Genomic DNA, 17712 nt, shown 5'->3' with positions numbered 1-17712 from the left:
GATACAAACATGTATAATTACATTATTTCAGCTCTTCTTCCCCCTGCCCTGTGAGACCCACGCTCCAATGCCATGTCCGCGGAAGGGGTGGGTCTCGGCTTCACTGGGAATGAATGAAGGATGGGAATAGCAGAACACAGAATGGATTTGGCACTGCTTTGTCTGTGGGTAGAGAATTGGAAGAGTAGTAGATTGAACAGGAAACCTCAACAGGAGTGCGGAACTCTTTTACACAAAGCAGCTTATTTTCCACACCATTCAGCCCTCTAGCAGTAGGTGTTTTATTAGTACTGGGGGGCTTCCTACATTCCTCCCTGGAGACTTGCAAGGAAGCAAAAAGGAAAGTCTGCTGTGGCTGTGATTAGATCTGTCTCCCTGCAGAGATGCTCTGCTGCCCTTACAAGATACTTCTTCCTGGTATGCACAAGATTCTATCCTGTGTAGAGCAAACAGTGATGTAAACAGTGGCTTTATCGTACACCTCATCTTTAAGCCTCCATTTAGTGCTAAAGGCACCACTTCTGTCACTGCTGAATTTGACCTGAAGACTCATGAGAACTGAATCTAATTATGTCAGACTTACTCCAGGCTGAATTATTGGGACTTTTCTGAAGAATAATGCCCCAGTTGTGCTAGATACTGTGACACATGTCATTTAAAAAGGCAGTCCCTGCTCCAAAGAGTTTACATCTTAGCATATGATGAAAAACAAGTTCACACAGCAAACAAATGAAGAGGCGGAGGACAAGGTGTGACAGATTGACAATTATATCCTGAATAAACTTTACTAAATTAAGTTAAACCTATTGAATTAGTTTTAACTTCTCTGGAGTTCATTGTATTAAAAATGCATTGTGTATGTGTTGTTTTGGAACTGTATGTATTTCCCTGGGAAGGGTAAGTAGGAGAACAGCAGGGGTTGATTAGGCAAATTCACTCCGGTTGTAACATCTCCAGAGAAACTACCCCCCTAGATAGGTGGCACATTTATTAGTCCAAGGACCAAAAGACAAAGAAAAGGTTTTTGGATAAATAGCCTGGTTTTAAACTGTCTCGGGGCCTTCCTTCTGATCCAGCAAGTAGACAGGACCCCTGATCCATAGAGGGCCCCAAGCCTTAGAGTATGGTTGGAAGGTCTGGGCCAGCCAGAATCCACATTAGGGATGGGGATAATTTTGGTAGGCTTAATAGCATGCATGTAAATTCTTTATTATTTTAAATATGTTTTCTTTGTAGTGCTTTTTATCTTACGAAACCCAAGATATAAAGTAGGCTTACATACAAAGAATCGTGTGGTACCTATAACTAGCAATTACACCTATTAATGGTCTCTAAAGAAAAAGCAAGCAGGTGTCCTTGGGCAACCTCTGAAGGCAAAGAATTGTGTAGTTTGGAAATCTGCTGGTCAGAAGAGGAAAAAGACACAGGTCTACACCCAAGAGAGACAACAGCCGGGGAGCTGAAAGCCAAGAGTTGGTGTTGTGCTAGACCACTGAGGAAAAACATAGGTGCAGTTGCCCTGAACTGCGACACATGGTACCAGTGAAACATTCATGTTCATGTAAATAAGCAAGGGATAGAGGGGGGTGAGCTGGGGATATAGAAGACCTTGCCATGGATGAGAGTGTCAGTGACAGACAATGGAGAAGAGTGGCCAGCTCTATTACCAATCCTATGCATTAAAATCTTGAAATGGTAAAAAAATAAAATCTTGTTTTTATTTGCCTTCTGGTTTTTGAGCCTTTAAGCTTTCAGATTTTTTCCCACAACCATGAATGCTAGAAAGCTGAAGTACTAATCACCTGACTCCAGGAGCTGAAGTTTTAAGAAAAACACCAAATATTGCCAGATTCATGATAAAATGTGAGAACTGGCAATAGTGCAGGAAGCAGGGAAGAGCAGAGGAGAAGTCGTGGACACTGATGGACTAGAAATCACAGAAGGACCGGATGGTTAGAGGAGAAAGAAAGAGCAAGTGAGCAATACCAGAGACAATGTGATATCAGACAAGGGAGTTCAGCAATGGAGAGTGTGAGCAAAGGCACCCTGTATTCATCCTACACACTACTGCAATAATATTTGAACAAAATATGCCTTGTGAGATCTCATCTGAAAGCTAAAGTGACACTGATTATCAATTTCATTGTAAAATGCATGTGTTAACTTTGTGCAAAGTTGAAATTCCATCTGTATAATGTTACTAGAAGTTTAAGACAAAGACAAGTTAGCCTAAGTAAAGGTGATAAACAGGTGCATCCTGGACAAATGAATGTTGGGTTTATCTCAGTTTTTACATATTAACTATAAACAAAACTATCAAGATAAAGCAGTGGGGCTTATCTTGAGCCTGAACTTAAAAGAGAGAATTAACCTGGCTCTTGCACCCTAGATGGACACAGGTGACTGAGTCCCCAGGACACCTTTCTGACCTGTAAAATGAAGATGTCCATTTGGGAATAGAAAGAACACAGAGATTCTCCATCTTGATCCTGCACCTTAAGGAGACAATGAAACCTAGCAATTTGATCTCTGTGATGGGTCCTGGCCAGGCCAGCCAGTAAAAAAGCTGGAAAGGAGACTAGGGGTAAGATAAACTATCTTGAACAAAGACTATATCTTGCTAGATTAAGTTTTTTACTTTTAGATGTGTGTTTTCACTTTTATTTGCTTGTAACCATTTCTACCGTTATCTCTTTTACCTGATATCACTTAATCCATGCTCTTCTGTTAATAAACTTTTCACTTCTACTATAAACCAGTTCAGTGCTGTGTGTGAAGGGAAGGGAGTATTTACCTCAGTAAAATTAATAAGCTGTGATGTCCTGACTCTTTAACAGAGCAGCAAACAATCTCTTCTGTGAATGAACAGTGGTAGGGGCTGTGCATTGCAGAGAAACATCTTTGAGGAGCTTGTGGGGCTGGAGTTCACTGATCATTACCTGCTAGGCAAGGTCTGGGCTTGGAGAACCTTGAGGAGTTTGCTACTTGGGAACCCAGGCTGGTGTGCAAGGGAGCTGACACACACTCTAGTTGCCAGCAAAACTCATTCTTGCTGAGGCAGAGAGGTAACACAGTGACTCACAGTTCTGCGTATCCCCAGCAGTGTGTTACAGAGAGTAAGAGCTTAATCCAGGATTGCAAGTTAAATAAGGTGCTGAGTGTGGTGAGGCAGGAGGTTAGTGGGTCTGATGCAGACTTCATCTGTAAAAGTTCTGATTTCCTCTTCTCCACCCATCCCCTTTATAAGACCCTTGATAACACAGAACATCTTCATTTCCCACTCCTCTTTCCACTGGAAAGTCTGTGTGTCAACAGGGGCCTACTATGTGGAGAGAAGCAGGCCACAAATAAACACAAGGTCCTGAGCCTTGTTTGTAGAACAGTGGTTCTGGACAATACAACAAATATAAATCTGGAATGCACAATACTGGTAACTGATTTTGTTTCCCTCTGGAGGATTTCTTTGTGTACCAACACAATCATTGATGTGCCAACAAACTTTATACTGTGGAAGGTGTGATGCCGCCCTGTCACATCCCCCTACAGATACATATTTGGGATTGGGTTGCTGGACACCCTCATGTTCCTCCATTAGCTCCATTCCTGGCTAGAACAGTTATTTTCAGATGTAGACCCAAGCTGGGACTTTCTCAAGATTCAAGGAGAACTGGATTTGGTGTTTCTATTTGGGCCTGGAGCATCTCTTGTGTAAAAGAAGAGACAAGGCTCAGCTGTAATGAAGCTATGGGGAGTTCTTTACTACCTCAGTGAAGATTACTGTATACAGCAGCAGGGCCGGCTCCAGGCCACAGCGTGCCAAGCACGTGCTTGGGGCGGCACACCGCAGGGGGCGCTCTGCCAATTGCTGGGAGGGTGGCAGGTGGCTCTGGTGCAGCTGCCTCAGGCGTGGCTGCGGACGATCCACTGGTCCCACGGCTCCGGAGGACCTCCTGTAGATACACCTGCTGCCGGCAGCTCCATCAGAGCCGTGGGACCAGCTCACCGTCCGCAGAAACACCTGCGCGAGGTCCACCGGAGCCGCCGGACCGGCGAGTGGCACAGCGCCCTCTGCGGCGTGCCGATGTGCTTGGGGCGGCGAAATTGCTAGAGCCAGCCCTGACAGCAGACAGAAAGCTGTATTTCTCCCTAACCCTGCTAGCCTAATACAGCTTATGCTGTCTGTTACAGTTCCCAGGCAAACTGCATCCCTGACCTCTGGTTTTGTCGAGTGCATCCCCTTCATGCTTTTAAGCCTCTGGCTGTCACCCGGTGTCATAAACAGATAGTTAAGGGTTAATGCCTCTTTTACCTGTAAAGCGTTAAGAAGTTCACCTAGCTAGCAGACATCTGTCCAGAGGAACCAATGGGGGAACAAGATGATTCAAAAGGAAGGAGGGAAGTTTCCTTTGTTTAGTCAGAGTTTTCAGTTTCAGCCGGAGTGAAAAAAATCCAGGAACCAGCCTCTTATCAGAGTAGTAAGTTTTAGAAAGGAATAAATAGGTTTATGTTTATTTCTTTGTAACCTGTCTTGTGCAATTAGAGGAAGAATCAAATTGGGTATTTGGGTATTTTCATTGGTGTAGTTAAGTTTTTGCCCAGGGGAACATCATCTGTGTTTTGAATCTGTTGTCTGTGAGAGTAGCTGGTATGCTAACCTCTCCCAGAGGGTTTTCTTTTACCTTTCTTTTCTTTAATTAAAAGCCTTTTTTTTAAATAACCTGATTGATTTTTCCATGTTTTTAGATCCAAGGGGGTTGGATCTGGATCCACCAGGAGTTGGTGGGAGAAAAGTAAACAAAAAGCTAATTTCTCCTTGTTTTACGATCCAAGGGGTTTGGATCTGTGTTCACCAGGAAATTGGTGAAGTCTCTCAAAGCTACCCAAGGAAGGGAGTGCTTGGGGGTGGTGGCAGCCAGACCAGATCTGAGCTGTTAATTGAGCTTAGAGCTTCTCATGCAGGTCCCCCACATCTGTACCCTAAAGTTCAGAGTGGGGAAGGAACCTTGACACCTGGCTTTGAGTGGAGTCATGCAATTCTCCTACTCCAAGACTGGGCCTTGGCTGCAATTGTTAGGCACTAACCAGACCTCAGCAGGTTAGGCTCAGACTCTGCAGTTTTGTTCTCTCCATGAACAATGACAGCAGTGGCTGGGAGTGTACAGCCTCCTTAGAGCAAAGTATTATTTATTTTGAACAAAAGTATTTAAGAGAAAATGGGTCTTAAAACAACAAATATACTGAAAGCATTTCTGGCTTTTCCCTAAGTCTTACCATTCTCTGGATCTGGGAAAGAAAACTTCTTTAGGCTCCCTCTACAGCATCTTTCTCTCTCTACCTGTCTTCCTTAACAGCTGCTGACATGTCCTTTCTTCCCTTGAGAAGTGCTTTAAAACTCTTTAGCATTTATTTCATTTCAAGGCTCCTAGCTTTGGCAAAAAAAAGGCTTGCAACTTGATGGAGACAGCATCCTTGGATATGATAGTTTGTCGCAGAGTTTAAAATGTGTGCTGGTGTGTTCTTATCTAGGTATATTGTGTTTCTTTCTTGTTTGCTTTTCCCACTACCCCCTATTAAGTTAGATCCATACACGTAATTCTAATAACCCTACATAGTTATACAATAATTTTATCTGACTGGCTAGGTCATTCACAATATTCAAACTGTTATTCCATATCAATATTCATAAATTAATATATATCAATTCCTTGTCTATCACACTGCCTTGTTTCATCAGATAGTGCCTTTGCAAGTGCTGGTATGTAGACCAAGCAGCTATGACAGGGACTGCTGAGTTCACTACAGAGCACATCTCTCTCCTAAACCTATAAGACGTTAAAAAGACCAACAATGTGATCAACTTACAGTTTCATAAAGTTTTCAGTAGCTTTAAGAGTGAAAGGTCAACTAGAGCTTTTATTGTTAATAAAAGCGCAGGAGAGGGGTGTGTGTGAGAGAGAGCATGCTGTTACCAAGATCGGACCGTATTCTTGTTGCCAATATGCCACCATATTAATATACCATCTACTATAGTGAACAGCATTTCTCTGATCAAACTTCCAATGAAGGCTGTAACATGACAGTGTAACAAGTCCATACTAAATACTGTGACAAACCCAGAATATCTGCTAAATCTTATTTACTGTAACTTGAATAAAGTGCTAAATAAACACACAAGCCCAGATTGCTACAAGCCGGCAGGATGTAGACATATGGATAAATGAGCTTTGATGGTAACTTCAATGCATGCTAATTTCTGGCTTTAAAGAATATGCAATAAACACAGCTGCCAGAAGTGTGATCTGAAATTAGACACTAATTAAATTAAATTCCCACTGGAATCAGAGTAGCTGTGCACCTTGTAGTCTATTTTTTGTAACCAGAGTAACTCAAATGATAATGACTTTTTCTTTCATGGCTAGGCAGGGGGCCAGCAGCCATTAGTGAAACCTATTTTGGTTTTTATTTCTTATCATTAATTTTTTTTGCATTGAGATGATCTAATTGTTGACAAAATTACTGATGGAGCCAAGTGTTCCTTTCACTTTTATTCTCATCCTCTCTCTCCATTTATTTAATACATTCATGTTTAATATCTTAATCAACTCTTCAGGGTAGGGACTCTCCCTTTGTGTCAGTGGTGTCAAACACTTGGTGTGCAGGCTATGTGGGACCCATATAATGTTTGGAATTTAAGATTTAAATAAAACAAAAAAGAAGTTACTAGGCCTTATGGTGAGAGAGAGAACCTTCTTTCTAAATATAACCAAGGGTAAACAAAGTAGTGTTGTCTTCCTGAGTCTGCAGCCAGCTTGAAACAATGAGGCTTGGAGGTATGAACATCTTCAGATTCTCCCCACCAAGTAATCTCGATGAAGTGTTAATGCTAAGGTCCAACAAGGACACTTTCATGTAAGCATGAACTATTTCATTGCTGGTCATTTAGTGGATGAAATAGGACTGGGGATGGGGACAGGAGCTGGGAGTTGCTGCAGGGAAAGAAATAGAGAAAACTAAGGCCAGGGACAACAATAAAAAGTTAAGTATACCCATCTACGTCGCTTAGGAGTGTGACAAAACCACACCCCTGAGCGACGTAGTTAAGCTGAACTAACCTCCACCCCACCCCACTCTCCTAGTGTAGACAGCACTAGGTCATCGGGAGAATTCTTCTGTCAACCTAGCTACAGATTCGTGGGGAGGTGGATTAACTAGAACAGTGGGAGGATCCCTCCCATCTCTGCAGTGAGTGGCTATACTGAAGCACCACAGCAGCACAATGGCTGCACTGATGCAGCTGTGCCACTGCAAGCTCTCAAGTGTAGCCACTCTAAGCTGATGGGCGAGCTCTCTTCCATCAACTTAATTAATCCACCCCCAATGAGCGGCAGTAGTTATGTCCGCGGGAGAAGCTCTCCCACGGACATAGCGCTGCCCACACTGGCGCTTAGGTCGGTGTAACTTATAGCCTTCAGGGCTTGGCTTGTTCATATCCCTGAACGACATAGGTGGTAGTATAGACATAGCCTCAGCTAAGGTGCAGAGAGAAGCAAGAAAGGAACATGGGGAAGAAAAAAGGGGGGAAAGAGCAGAAATATCCTTGGGCCGAAAGGGGAGCATCTTTTCCCATTGATTAATGCTGAATGCAACCTTAAGGTACAGGATAAATAATATCCTTTTATTGTTGCTTTTAAATACATATTATTATTTGTTAAATTCTTATTCCATGTGTGGTGCCATAAAAGCCGCAGGAAGACACGGTCCCTACCTATGGAGATTAGAATCTAAATGGAGAAGCAGAACAATACAATTGGATACAATCCCTTGGCTCACCAGTGGAATTTTATCAGAGTGGTTTAACTAGAAAATAGAAAGTATTGTGTAGTGGTTCTCAAAGTTTTGTACTGGTGACCCTTTTCACATAGCGAGACACTGAGTGTGACCCCCCCCCCCCTTATAAATTAAAAACACTTTTTAATATATTTAACACCATTGTAAATGCTGGAGGCAAAGCGGGGTTTGGGGTGGAGGCTGACAGCTCGCGATCCCCCATGTAATAGCCTCATGACCCCCAGTTTGTGAACCCCTGGTATTGTGTGTGTAGCAGCACATACAAGTTCGGTATGTTAACTCAGGGTGGGAACGGAGGAAGAATTGTATTTTATGGAGGGATTTGAATGAAGAGAGAATGGCAGTATTTTATGTCAGGCATAAAAGGGCAGCCTGGGGTGTGGCACAACAATAGAGGTAGTGCAGAAGGAGGGATTGGCAGAGCATGGCCAGATGAAATGAGATCATTATGAAGACATTAACATGTATAATCAACTTTCTTCTAGACTAGTTTAGGGCCTATATGTGCAATAAAGCCTTGGGTTGGGCCTTTGACGACCCCAATCTTTTCAGAGGCTTCAGGGTGAAGTTTGGTGACAGGCTTGAGGTGGTGGGTTTCTTTTGTGATTGTTGCCTCTGCTATGGAAAAGGTTGCTTAATTACTGATAATGGTGGAGCCATAAGCAAATTATTGATATACACATTTGATACATTACTAGAATGGATTTCAAATATTGCAGAGTGTCAGTGTCAGAAATTAGTGCCATAAAAATCTAAATAAGTAAATGTTACTACCCATTGATGATCCCCATATGAGCAACATACTGTATGCACAAGCATAACATTTTTGTGTCTGCGAAAATGCTATTAATTTACAATGATAAACTCAATTTTTAAAACTCATTAATTTCCAAAATGTTACTTATTTATCCTGAAACTACTTATTTATCTGACAAGAAGCTTCATTAGTTACAATATACTTATATCCATTTCTACATCTAGTCACTAGATGGCACTGTCTGATAGGAGATAGATATTTCTTAACAGACCATTTTAAATTTCCAAAAACGTGAGGTGTTCTGCCACAAAGAGTTAGCAACAGAAAGACACTGAAGCCCAAGTTATATTCACTGGATACACTTAACTGAGTTTAGTGAAAAGGCAATGAGAATTACATAATCTATTAAAATGATTGTGATAGGTAGGGGGAAACAGACTCCAATCTGTAAGAAAGGTTGGAGACATCTAGGACGATCTGAGAGTAACACCATCTCATCCTCTGGCTGTAATTAGCCAATGAAACATTGTTCTCATGATGTAACTGGTTATCCTTCTGAGAAGCTTTGGTGGGCAAAGTTTCTGTAGAACCAGACAAAACTGGAATTCTCTTTATTCACCTCAAATTAATTGAATTATGGCTTTCTAAATTCACTTGCTTTTTCTAATTTACCTCCACACTCTTCAAGTGTAGCTCCACCCCAAAAAGTGACTACATTAAAATGTAACTTTCTTCTGCAGCAATTCTACTTCCCGGGTGTATTCAAAGTCTTATTTGCTTAACTTAATGACTAGTACATCAAACACAAGTTACTGGCCTCGACAACAGGTGCAACAGGGTGAAATTTAACAGCCTATTATATACAGAAGGTCAGGCTAGATGATCTAGTGGTCCCTTCTGGCCTTAAACTCTATGAAAATACATGACAAGATAGGTGAGTTAATATATTTTATTGGACCAACTTCTGTTGGTGAGAGAGACAAGCTTTCGAGCTACACAGAGTAGTTCTTCAGATCTGGGAAAGATACTGACATTATGTCTACACTACAGCTTATGTCGGCATAACTTATATCGCTTAGGGGTGTGAATAAACTAACCCGAGTGACATATGTTACACCAACCTAAGCCCCGATGTGGACAGCACTATAGTGGTGGGAGAGCTTCTCCCACTGACATAGCTACTGCCTCTCGTTGGGGGTAGATTAATTAAGCCAATGGGAGACCTCTCTCCCATTGGCTTAGAGCCATTACAGAGAGCTTACAGCGGCGCAGCTGCATGATACTGTAAACTCTCTAGTGTAGCCATGCCCACAACACAGGATGAAACAGAGAGTGTATATTCTAAGGGATCATTCAAGGTGAAGTGGCCCATTAAACCCCCTGTAGTCATAGGTTAATCAGCCACTTCACCTTGAATGGTCCCTTAGAATATGTGCTAACTACTTACAGCTAAAGACAAGATGGAACAGATACTTTAGCATGCCACTCTTGGATTATGTCTACACTACCACTTATGTTGGCAAAATTTATGTCACTCCAGGGTATGAAAAAAACAAAGTTTTGCCGGCATAAGTGGTAGTGTGCATAGCACTATATCAACACAGCGCATAGCACTATATCAACACAGCGGCTACACAGTGATATTACAGCAGCTGTGTCACTGTAAGCTCGCTAGTGTAGATATGGCCTTAGTACCTTTCCCAGACCTGAAGAAGAGTTCTGTGTAGCTCGAAAGCTTGTCTCTCTCACCAACAGAAGCTGGTCCAATAAAAGATATTACCTCACCGACCTTGTCTCTCTAATATCCTGGACATGGCTACAACACTGCATACCGTCTATTAATATATAACATATAAAAATATGTCAAAAGAACTCTAAGTTATAAAGTCAAGCAAGCACTTAATTTGGAAACGCCAGATTTATGGATATTAGAGAGACAAGGTGTGTGAGGCAATACCTTTTATTGGACCAATTTCTGTTGGTGAGCGAGAGACAAGCTTTTGAGCTTACACTGAGCTCTTCTTCAGGTCTGGAAAACGTAGTCAGATTTATAGAGGTCAGTGCAGTCTAAGCTCTGCCCTCTTGTGTGACCATTGTGTGCACTGAATGAAGGAGGGGTCCTACGGAAAAAACAGTATGTGACCATGTAATTAAAGACTCTGTCATAAGGCATATGTATAAGGAGGCTGAACTAAGATTGCATGGACAACTGCAAATCTGGCATTGCTTAACATTTGTAGTGTTTGACTTTGCAGTCTAAGTCATGTTCTTCTAGTGTAGTTTTTGTGTGTAAGTTTATGTATTTTTTATTTAAAAAAAGGAAAAAGTTTTAAAACAACTTCTATTCTGTGCAACGAAACAACCCCCACATAATCCACACTGAATCTTCAGTATTGCAGAACAAGTTTAGCTTCAGAACTCACATTAGCAGGCAGCAAGAGAAGGCTGTTAGCCCAGATACTGTGTACTGGGTCCAGAGGTGGATGGGGGAGACTGACCTGTCTCTCTTTCTCCCCGCTTCCAGGAGGGTGGGGTATCTACCCCACGTGGTGCCCCAGTTGGAGGGATGGGCTGCTGGAGCTATGTACAATGGTCAAGAGGGGTGACTTGAGGGAGCCCAGTATGGTTCTCTCTCTTCCTGCTGTTTCCTCAGCCCCCTAGGATGAAGTAGTTCCTGCTTCATGTGGTTAGACCATTGGGGTCATGAACCATTCCAGCGTGGTGGTTGGTGGAGTGGTTATGGGGAGCCCAGCCTATTTCTCTCCCCCTACCACCACCCTTGCAACAACTCCTCTAACAGCTCCCTACCGTTCCCAGTGCAGAGCCTCCTCCCCACCCCCAAGATATTTTCTTTTTAAAACATAGCTGTACTTTACAAATATCTTTAAATTGAAAATAGTAATTTTAATACCAGATGTGGTATAACTTCTGTTTATGTGACACTAATTCCCCCCTTTAATTTCACACATTGCTATAAATGTCTGTTTATCTCTAACATGTATCTCAGAAATACTTGTAATTTATAAAGAAAACAGTATCCACTTCTGTGTATTCTACGGGCTGCATAATTGCACCATCTCTCTTTCCAGCATCTCAAAATATAAATTGACAATATTTTTGGATTTACACTGGCCTCTTGGCCAAGGAAAATCCAGCTCGTTTCAGACTTGCAGTCCAGAAGCTAAAGAAACAAACCTTTTTCCAGATCTTTGTTTGTATAGCTGTCACACAATTACATGAATATAACCAATAAGTGACTGAACTGTGGCATCTGGTTACAGCAATTGCTCCTAAGATTAAATGAGAGAAAATGTCAATTACATTGTCAACATACAAATCATGTCCTGCATGCCTTACTTTTTGAAAGATGTAGTTTGGACTGCACTGAACTTGAGTGCCTATTGCAGAAAATTATAGCGATGGTTTCTTCTGGTTTATTCACCCATTTAAGCCCATAAATCACCAGTTTAGATCAATGAAACAAGTCTAAAAAAGTGTATTCCTAGGTATCCTACTTACACTATCTGTAGGTTAAGGCCCAATCTTGGTTTAGAAACTAGTATTATTACTTCTGTAAATGTTGCTGTCATTTTAGTGTTGCTGGGATTCTGTTTAACTAAAAGCAGCAGAGAATCCTGTGGCACCTTATAGACTAACAGACGTTTTGGAGCGTGAGCTTTCGTGGGTGAATACCCACTTCGTCAGGCGCAGGTCCAGAGACTCTCTTGAAGAACAACTCGATTAACAGCCTCCAAAAGCCATTAAAGAACAGAGCCCCACACTCCTCTTCCCATTTCACTGTTTGCACTTCAAATGTCTAAAACCCCTTAAACTCAACTGCTGTTTGTAATCTGACATGGCAACATACATCCAGTGCTATTTGCTATCTTTACAGTAAGTGTGAGTACTATGAAAAACTTGTTACCCAGACTGAAATATCTCAGGCACATGCAGTCCTGAAATAACTGACCAGTAGTACGTCAGTAAGCAAAGATAAGAAACACCTTCAGCAAAGCCAACAATACCATTGAACAACAGTGCAACAGGCTAGCTTGACTCTTAAAAGCTGGAGGTACTGATTACTTAGTCAAAAGGCACACCTGGGTTGGATCAGGTGGTTTCCTTTTTCAGCAGAAAATTACAAAGAAAGAGAAAAGCTACTGTAGCAAAGATCCTGATGTCAGTAGAATTTTGAGGTGGGGGCGGGATGCTGAATAGTGAGTACTAGGCTCCAGTGGGAAACTCTGACTGGGTTTGGTCCAGGCAGCTGAACTCAGCCAGGTAGGGTCTGGGAGTAGCCTATTAAAGCAGGGAAGGCCTGGGAGCACAATGATCGGAGACATTTAGGAGTGATCAGTTTCCAGAATAGAGTCGTGGGGGGTTGAGGCTACAGAAGGGAAAGGCTGGGGAGTGATCTGATAAGAAGCTAAAATAAACGGATTGTGTTTCAGCAGTTTGAATTTTGAGTATATTTTATCTGAATGAACCCAGACCTCCAGAAGGGATGTTGTGGGTGGACAAAAGGGTATGGAAATTAAGAAGCCCTTTGGGGGAAGGTGAGGGAAATGAGGCAGGCTGGCTGTAGGGTGACCCCAGGCCAGGAGAGGGTGGCTGGGAGGCAGTGGGCCTGATCGCCAATACTCTGTGTAGCACCCTTTGTTGAAGGATCTCAAAGAGCCTTGCAAACCTGCTTGTTGAATATATTAATCTTCACAGGATTTCTCTGAGGCCTTACATGACTGTTTGTGAAATAGAAGCATAAAGAGTTTTTGACTTCCCTATGATCACAGTAAATGAACGCAAGAGTCCTGATGCCTTATCTTTTCTAACCAGTGGATTACCCTGCTGTCCTTCAGATAATCCTAATGCCCTTCTCTTCTAGCACGCAAACTGGAAAGGCAAACAAGGAAGTGCTCTGGGGGAAACGAACAACTAAAATACTCCGACAAAACGCTCTTGTTGCGGGGGACTCTAGGTGCAGGGCTATGTACAGTCACGCTGTGAGGTGCAAGCCACACCAGTGAGTGGGTGTGTTACTGCCTGGAACCCCGGGTGCCATGAAGGCGCTGCTGCTGTAGCTCACAGCCCGAACACACCTAGTCTGCTGGGTCCTCGGGGCTGCTCCACGGCCCCTTCCTGAGCACAGGTCTGGACCGGCGGGCGGGCTGCTACATCAAATCCCTTCACGCCCTGGGCGCGGCGGGCCGGACCTGCCAGAGCCCAGGGGCGAGAGGCCCCGCCGCGCCACACTCAAGATGGCGGCTCGCCGCGCATCTCTCCCTCCCCGTTCCCGACAGCGACTTCCGGAGAGAGAGAGAGAGAGGGCGTCCGTCCCATGGTAACTGCGCCGCGCTGGGGACGCTATCGGGGCCGCTCACCCGCTTCCTGCCGCCCAGAGACAACCGCGGCGTGGGGCGGGGGTAAGAGAGAGAAAGGCGGGCCCCGCCCCCCCCGGAGGGCCCGCACCGGGCAGAAGCCAGGTGCACCCCGCCCCCGCCCGGGGGGCTGAGAGTGCGACCGCCCCCGCGGCTGCGTTGCCCGCGGGGAGGGAATCACCGCTCGCGCTCGCTCCCAGGGGGCTCCTCTCGGGGGGTCTCGCCGCGCTGCCCTCGCCGCCTCGGTGTGGTGGGGCCAGGGCTGTCCGAGCCGGTTGCTCCGCTGCGGCAGGTCGGGGGCGGGCTGGCCTGAGTCCTGCCCGGCGTAGGCCTGGCCGAGCTGCCCGGTTCCCCCGGCTCCTGTTTCGTGGGCACGGGGGTTATTCCGCCGCGCGTGACTCGCTGCCCGGTGTGGGATGTGCCCGGCTCCGGTCCCTGCGTGGGGGCAGCCGGGCCGAGGGGAGGGAGGTGGCTGTGCCATGACTGGTCACTCCGCCCCGTGACAGCGAGTTCGGCTCCGAGCTGGGCTTGAGAGCCTCCCTCCCGCGCTGTTCCCGGGCCAGGAACCCGACACAGCCCCAGGTGTTTCTTGTAGCAGCCGCGTGTAAGCAACCTGTGGGGATGTGTCTTGAAACCGGCACATGTGGTGGTTTCAAGTATCAGAGGGGTAGCCGTGTTACTTTGGATCTGTAAAAGCAGCAAAGAATCCTGTGGCACCTCATAGACTAACAGATATTTTGGAGCATGAGCTTTCGTGGGTGAATACCCACTTCGTCAGTGTCTGTTAGTCTGTGAGGTGCCACAGGATTCTTTGCTGCTTATGTGGTGGTTTGTTGGCTTCATGGCTTCTTCACTGTGTGTGCTGGAGTATCTGCTTCATGTGTAGGTGCAAGTACTTCTAGACTTGGGGTGGCCTCGGGCATGTCAGATTTCTTCTGCCTTTCTCCCCCATCTCAGTACCGGTAATAACACTAGAATACTTGGGTTTGTCATGGATTTAGAAGTACTTTTGAGAGAGATTTTCCATGGATAGTATCCCATTGATAAGATTTTCCAATCTTTTGTCTAGTCTCCTCGTCCTTTTGTAACCTTCTTCCCAAATAGGTTGAAATTCTAGCTTGGGAAGACATTAGCAATGCCTCTGATACTTAGGGTGAGCAGATGTCCCGATTTTATAGGAACGGTCCTGATTTTTTGGGTCTTTTTCTCATATAGGCTCCTATCACCTCCTACCTCCTCTCCAGATTTTTCACATTTGCTGTCTGATACTGATACTTTAACTGGGGCTGTCACTGCTGTAGGAAAACTCATTGTAGGAAAAGTAGTATTTCTATCTTTGCAGTGATTCTAGCATCAAGTTAGTCACTACTGATGGGAGCGATGGAGACTTCTAGTGTATTTGCAAAGTACTGAATACTTAGTGCTTGTCAGCGATTGGGGGGTGGGGAGGGAGACTTACCTGACAACCACCTGGGCCCGAGGTAGGACATAGCACTGCTTTAAATATAGTAATATTTGCTAAATGAATAACCTTGGTTCATTCTTCTGTCCCTTATCTAAAAAGCCATGCATAAGAAGTGACTTGATCTTTGCATTCATTCCTAAATATGTGTATACATTAAGAATTTAGTCTTTAGCATTCATATTAACATGGATAGTACTGAAATCTGATGAGACTTGAACATGCTTTTGGATGCTGGTTATATTTTGAAAAGTTATTCTCCTTTCCCCCCAAAACAAGTTGTGGATATAGACTAACATGGTTACCTCCTGATCCTTTTCCCCAGTTTATATTCTAGGACATGATGTGGTTCTGAGGCTGCATGAAGGAATTAGAAACTGTATCATTTGGCAGGCTGCTTCATTTAGAGACACATCATATCTCTTGTCTTGTGTAATAGTTTCTCATGACATCCTTCTCATGTGTAAAAGCAGGTCTTAAAAACTTCAGGCACCTGCTAGTCAGGAGCAAACATGAAAGATGGAGTAGGGGCACTGTTAAAGGATGATGTCCTGATGAAAATAACAACCTGTTCTCCTGCCCTTCCTCTGCTGAGAAGAGGAAGGGAAAGGGTGCTGGTATTCCTATTGCTCCTAGACTCTTGGCGGGGATGGAGGGGAATCTTATATTAGCCGTTAAGTATATAAGTAATTTTTCTCTGAAACACTGCACTGCTGTTCTAGATACAAGTTGTAAAGCAGGTTAACATCTTTAGTTATGGCAAAAATACTGCTACAAGCACTAGACCAGCAAATGCCAACACGCTAAGCATCTAGGCTGTCAGTGGAACTACAGTACTCTCACACATGCTTCACTTTAAATTAGGGCTATCAATTAATCACAGTTAACTCGCTCGATTAACTCAAAATTTATCACTATTAAAAAAATTAATTGCAATTGATCACAATGTTAAACAATAGAATGCCAACTGAAATTTATTAAATATTTTGGGATGTTTTTCTACATTTTCAAATATAATCGATTTCAATTACAACGCAGAATACAAAGTGTACAGGGCTCACTTGTGTTATTTTTTTTTATCATTTTTACAGTTCAAATATTTGTAAACAAAAGAAATAGTATTTTTCAATTCACCTCATACAAGTACTGTAGTGCAATGTCTTTATCATGAAAGCACAACTTACAAATGTAAGGTTGTTTTAATTATCTAACTCCACTCAAAAACGAAACAGTGTAAAACTTTAGTCTACAAGTCCACTCAATCCTACTTCTTGTTCAGCCAATCCCTAAGAGAAATAAACTTGTTTATATTTATGGGAGATAATGCTGCCCACTTCTTAATTACAATGCACCTGAAAGTGAGAACAGACATTCACATGGCATTGTTATAGCTGGTGTTGCAAGATATTTGCGTGCCAAATGCCTCTCCATGCTTCGGCCCTCATTCCAGAGAACATGCTTCCATGCTGATGACACTTGTTAAAAAATGTGTTAAATTTGTGACTGAACTCCTTGGGGAAGAATTGTATGTCTCCTGCTCTGTTTTACCCACATTCTGCCATATATTTCATGTTATAGCAGTCTCGGGTGATGACCCAGCATGTTGTTTGTTTTAAGAACATTTTCACTGCAAATTTGACAAAATGCAAAGAAGATACCAATGTGAAATTTGTAAAGATAGCTACAGCACTTGACCCAAGACTTAAGAATCTGAAGTGCCTTCCAAAATCTGAGAGGGATGAGGTGTGGAGCATGCTTTCGGAAGTCTTAAAAGAGCAACGCTCTGATGTGGAAACTATAGAACCCAAGCCACCAATAAAAAGAAAATCAACCTTCTGCTGGTGGCATCTGACTCTGATGATGAAAATGAACATGCGTTGGTCCGCACTGCTTTGGATTGTTATCGAGCAGAACCCGTCATCAGCATGGACACATCCTCTGGAATGGTGGTTGAAGCATCAAGGCACATATGAATCTGTAGCGTATCTGGCATATAAATATCTTGTGACACCGGCTACAACAGTGCCATGCGAATGCCTGTTCTCACTTTCGGGTGACATTGTAAACAAGAAGCAGGCAGCATTATGTTGGGAGGTATAGCTCAGTGGTTTGAGCATTGGCCTGCTAAACCCAGGATTGTGAGTTTAATACTTGAGGGGGGCTATTTAGGGAATTGGGGTAAAAAGCTGTCTGGGGATTGATCCTGCTTTGAGCAGGGGATTGGACTAGTTGACCTCCTGAGATCCCTTCCAACCCTAATATTCTATGAT

The 17712-nt window shown here is 43.6% G+C and overlaps 1 protein-coding gene across 8 annotated transcripts in view; it reads left to right on the top strand.

Moving 5' to 3' along the window:
• Nucleotides 1-13663: 13663 nt before the first annotated feature.
• Nucleotides 13664-17712, top strand: part of DISP1 (dispatched RND transporter family member 1) — a 203851-nt gene continuing 199802 nt past the window's right edge. For 3 of the 8 annotated variants that reach the window (XM_075064308.1, XM_075064310.1, XM_075064309.1), the window contains exon 1: nt 13819-14025. The gene's annotated coding sequence lies outside the window, so the exon portion shown is untranslated. Of the gene's footprint in view, nt 13752-13818; nt 14026-17712 lie in introns of those variants that run through there. The other 5 variants (XM_075064318.1, XM_075064317.1, XM_075064313.1 and 2 more) reach the window with 4 other exon arrangements.

Source organism: Chelonoidis abingdonii, chromosome 3, assembly GCF_003597395.2.
Source record: "Chelonoidis abingdonii isolate Lonesome George chromosome 3, CheloAbing_2.0, whole genome shotgun sequence".
Taxonomy (NCBI): domain Eukaryota; kingdom Metazoa; phylum Chordata; order Testudines; family Testudinidae; genus Chelonoidis; species Chelonoidis abingdonii.
Note: the sequence above shows the minus strand (reverse complement) of the source record. Positions and strands in the feature narration are given on the sequence as shown.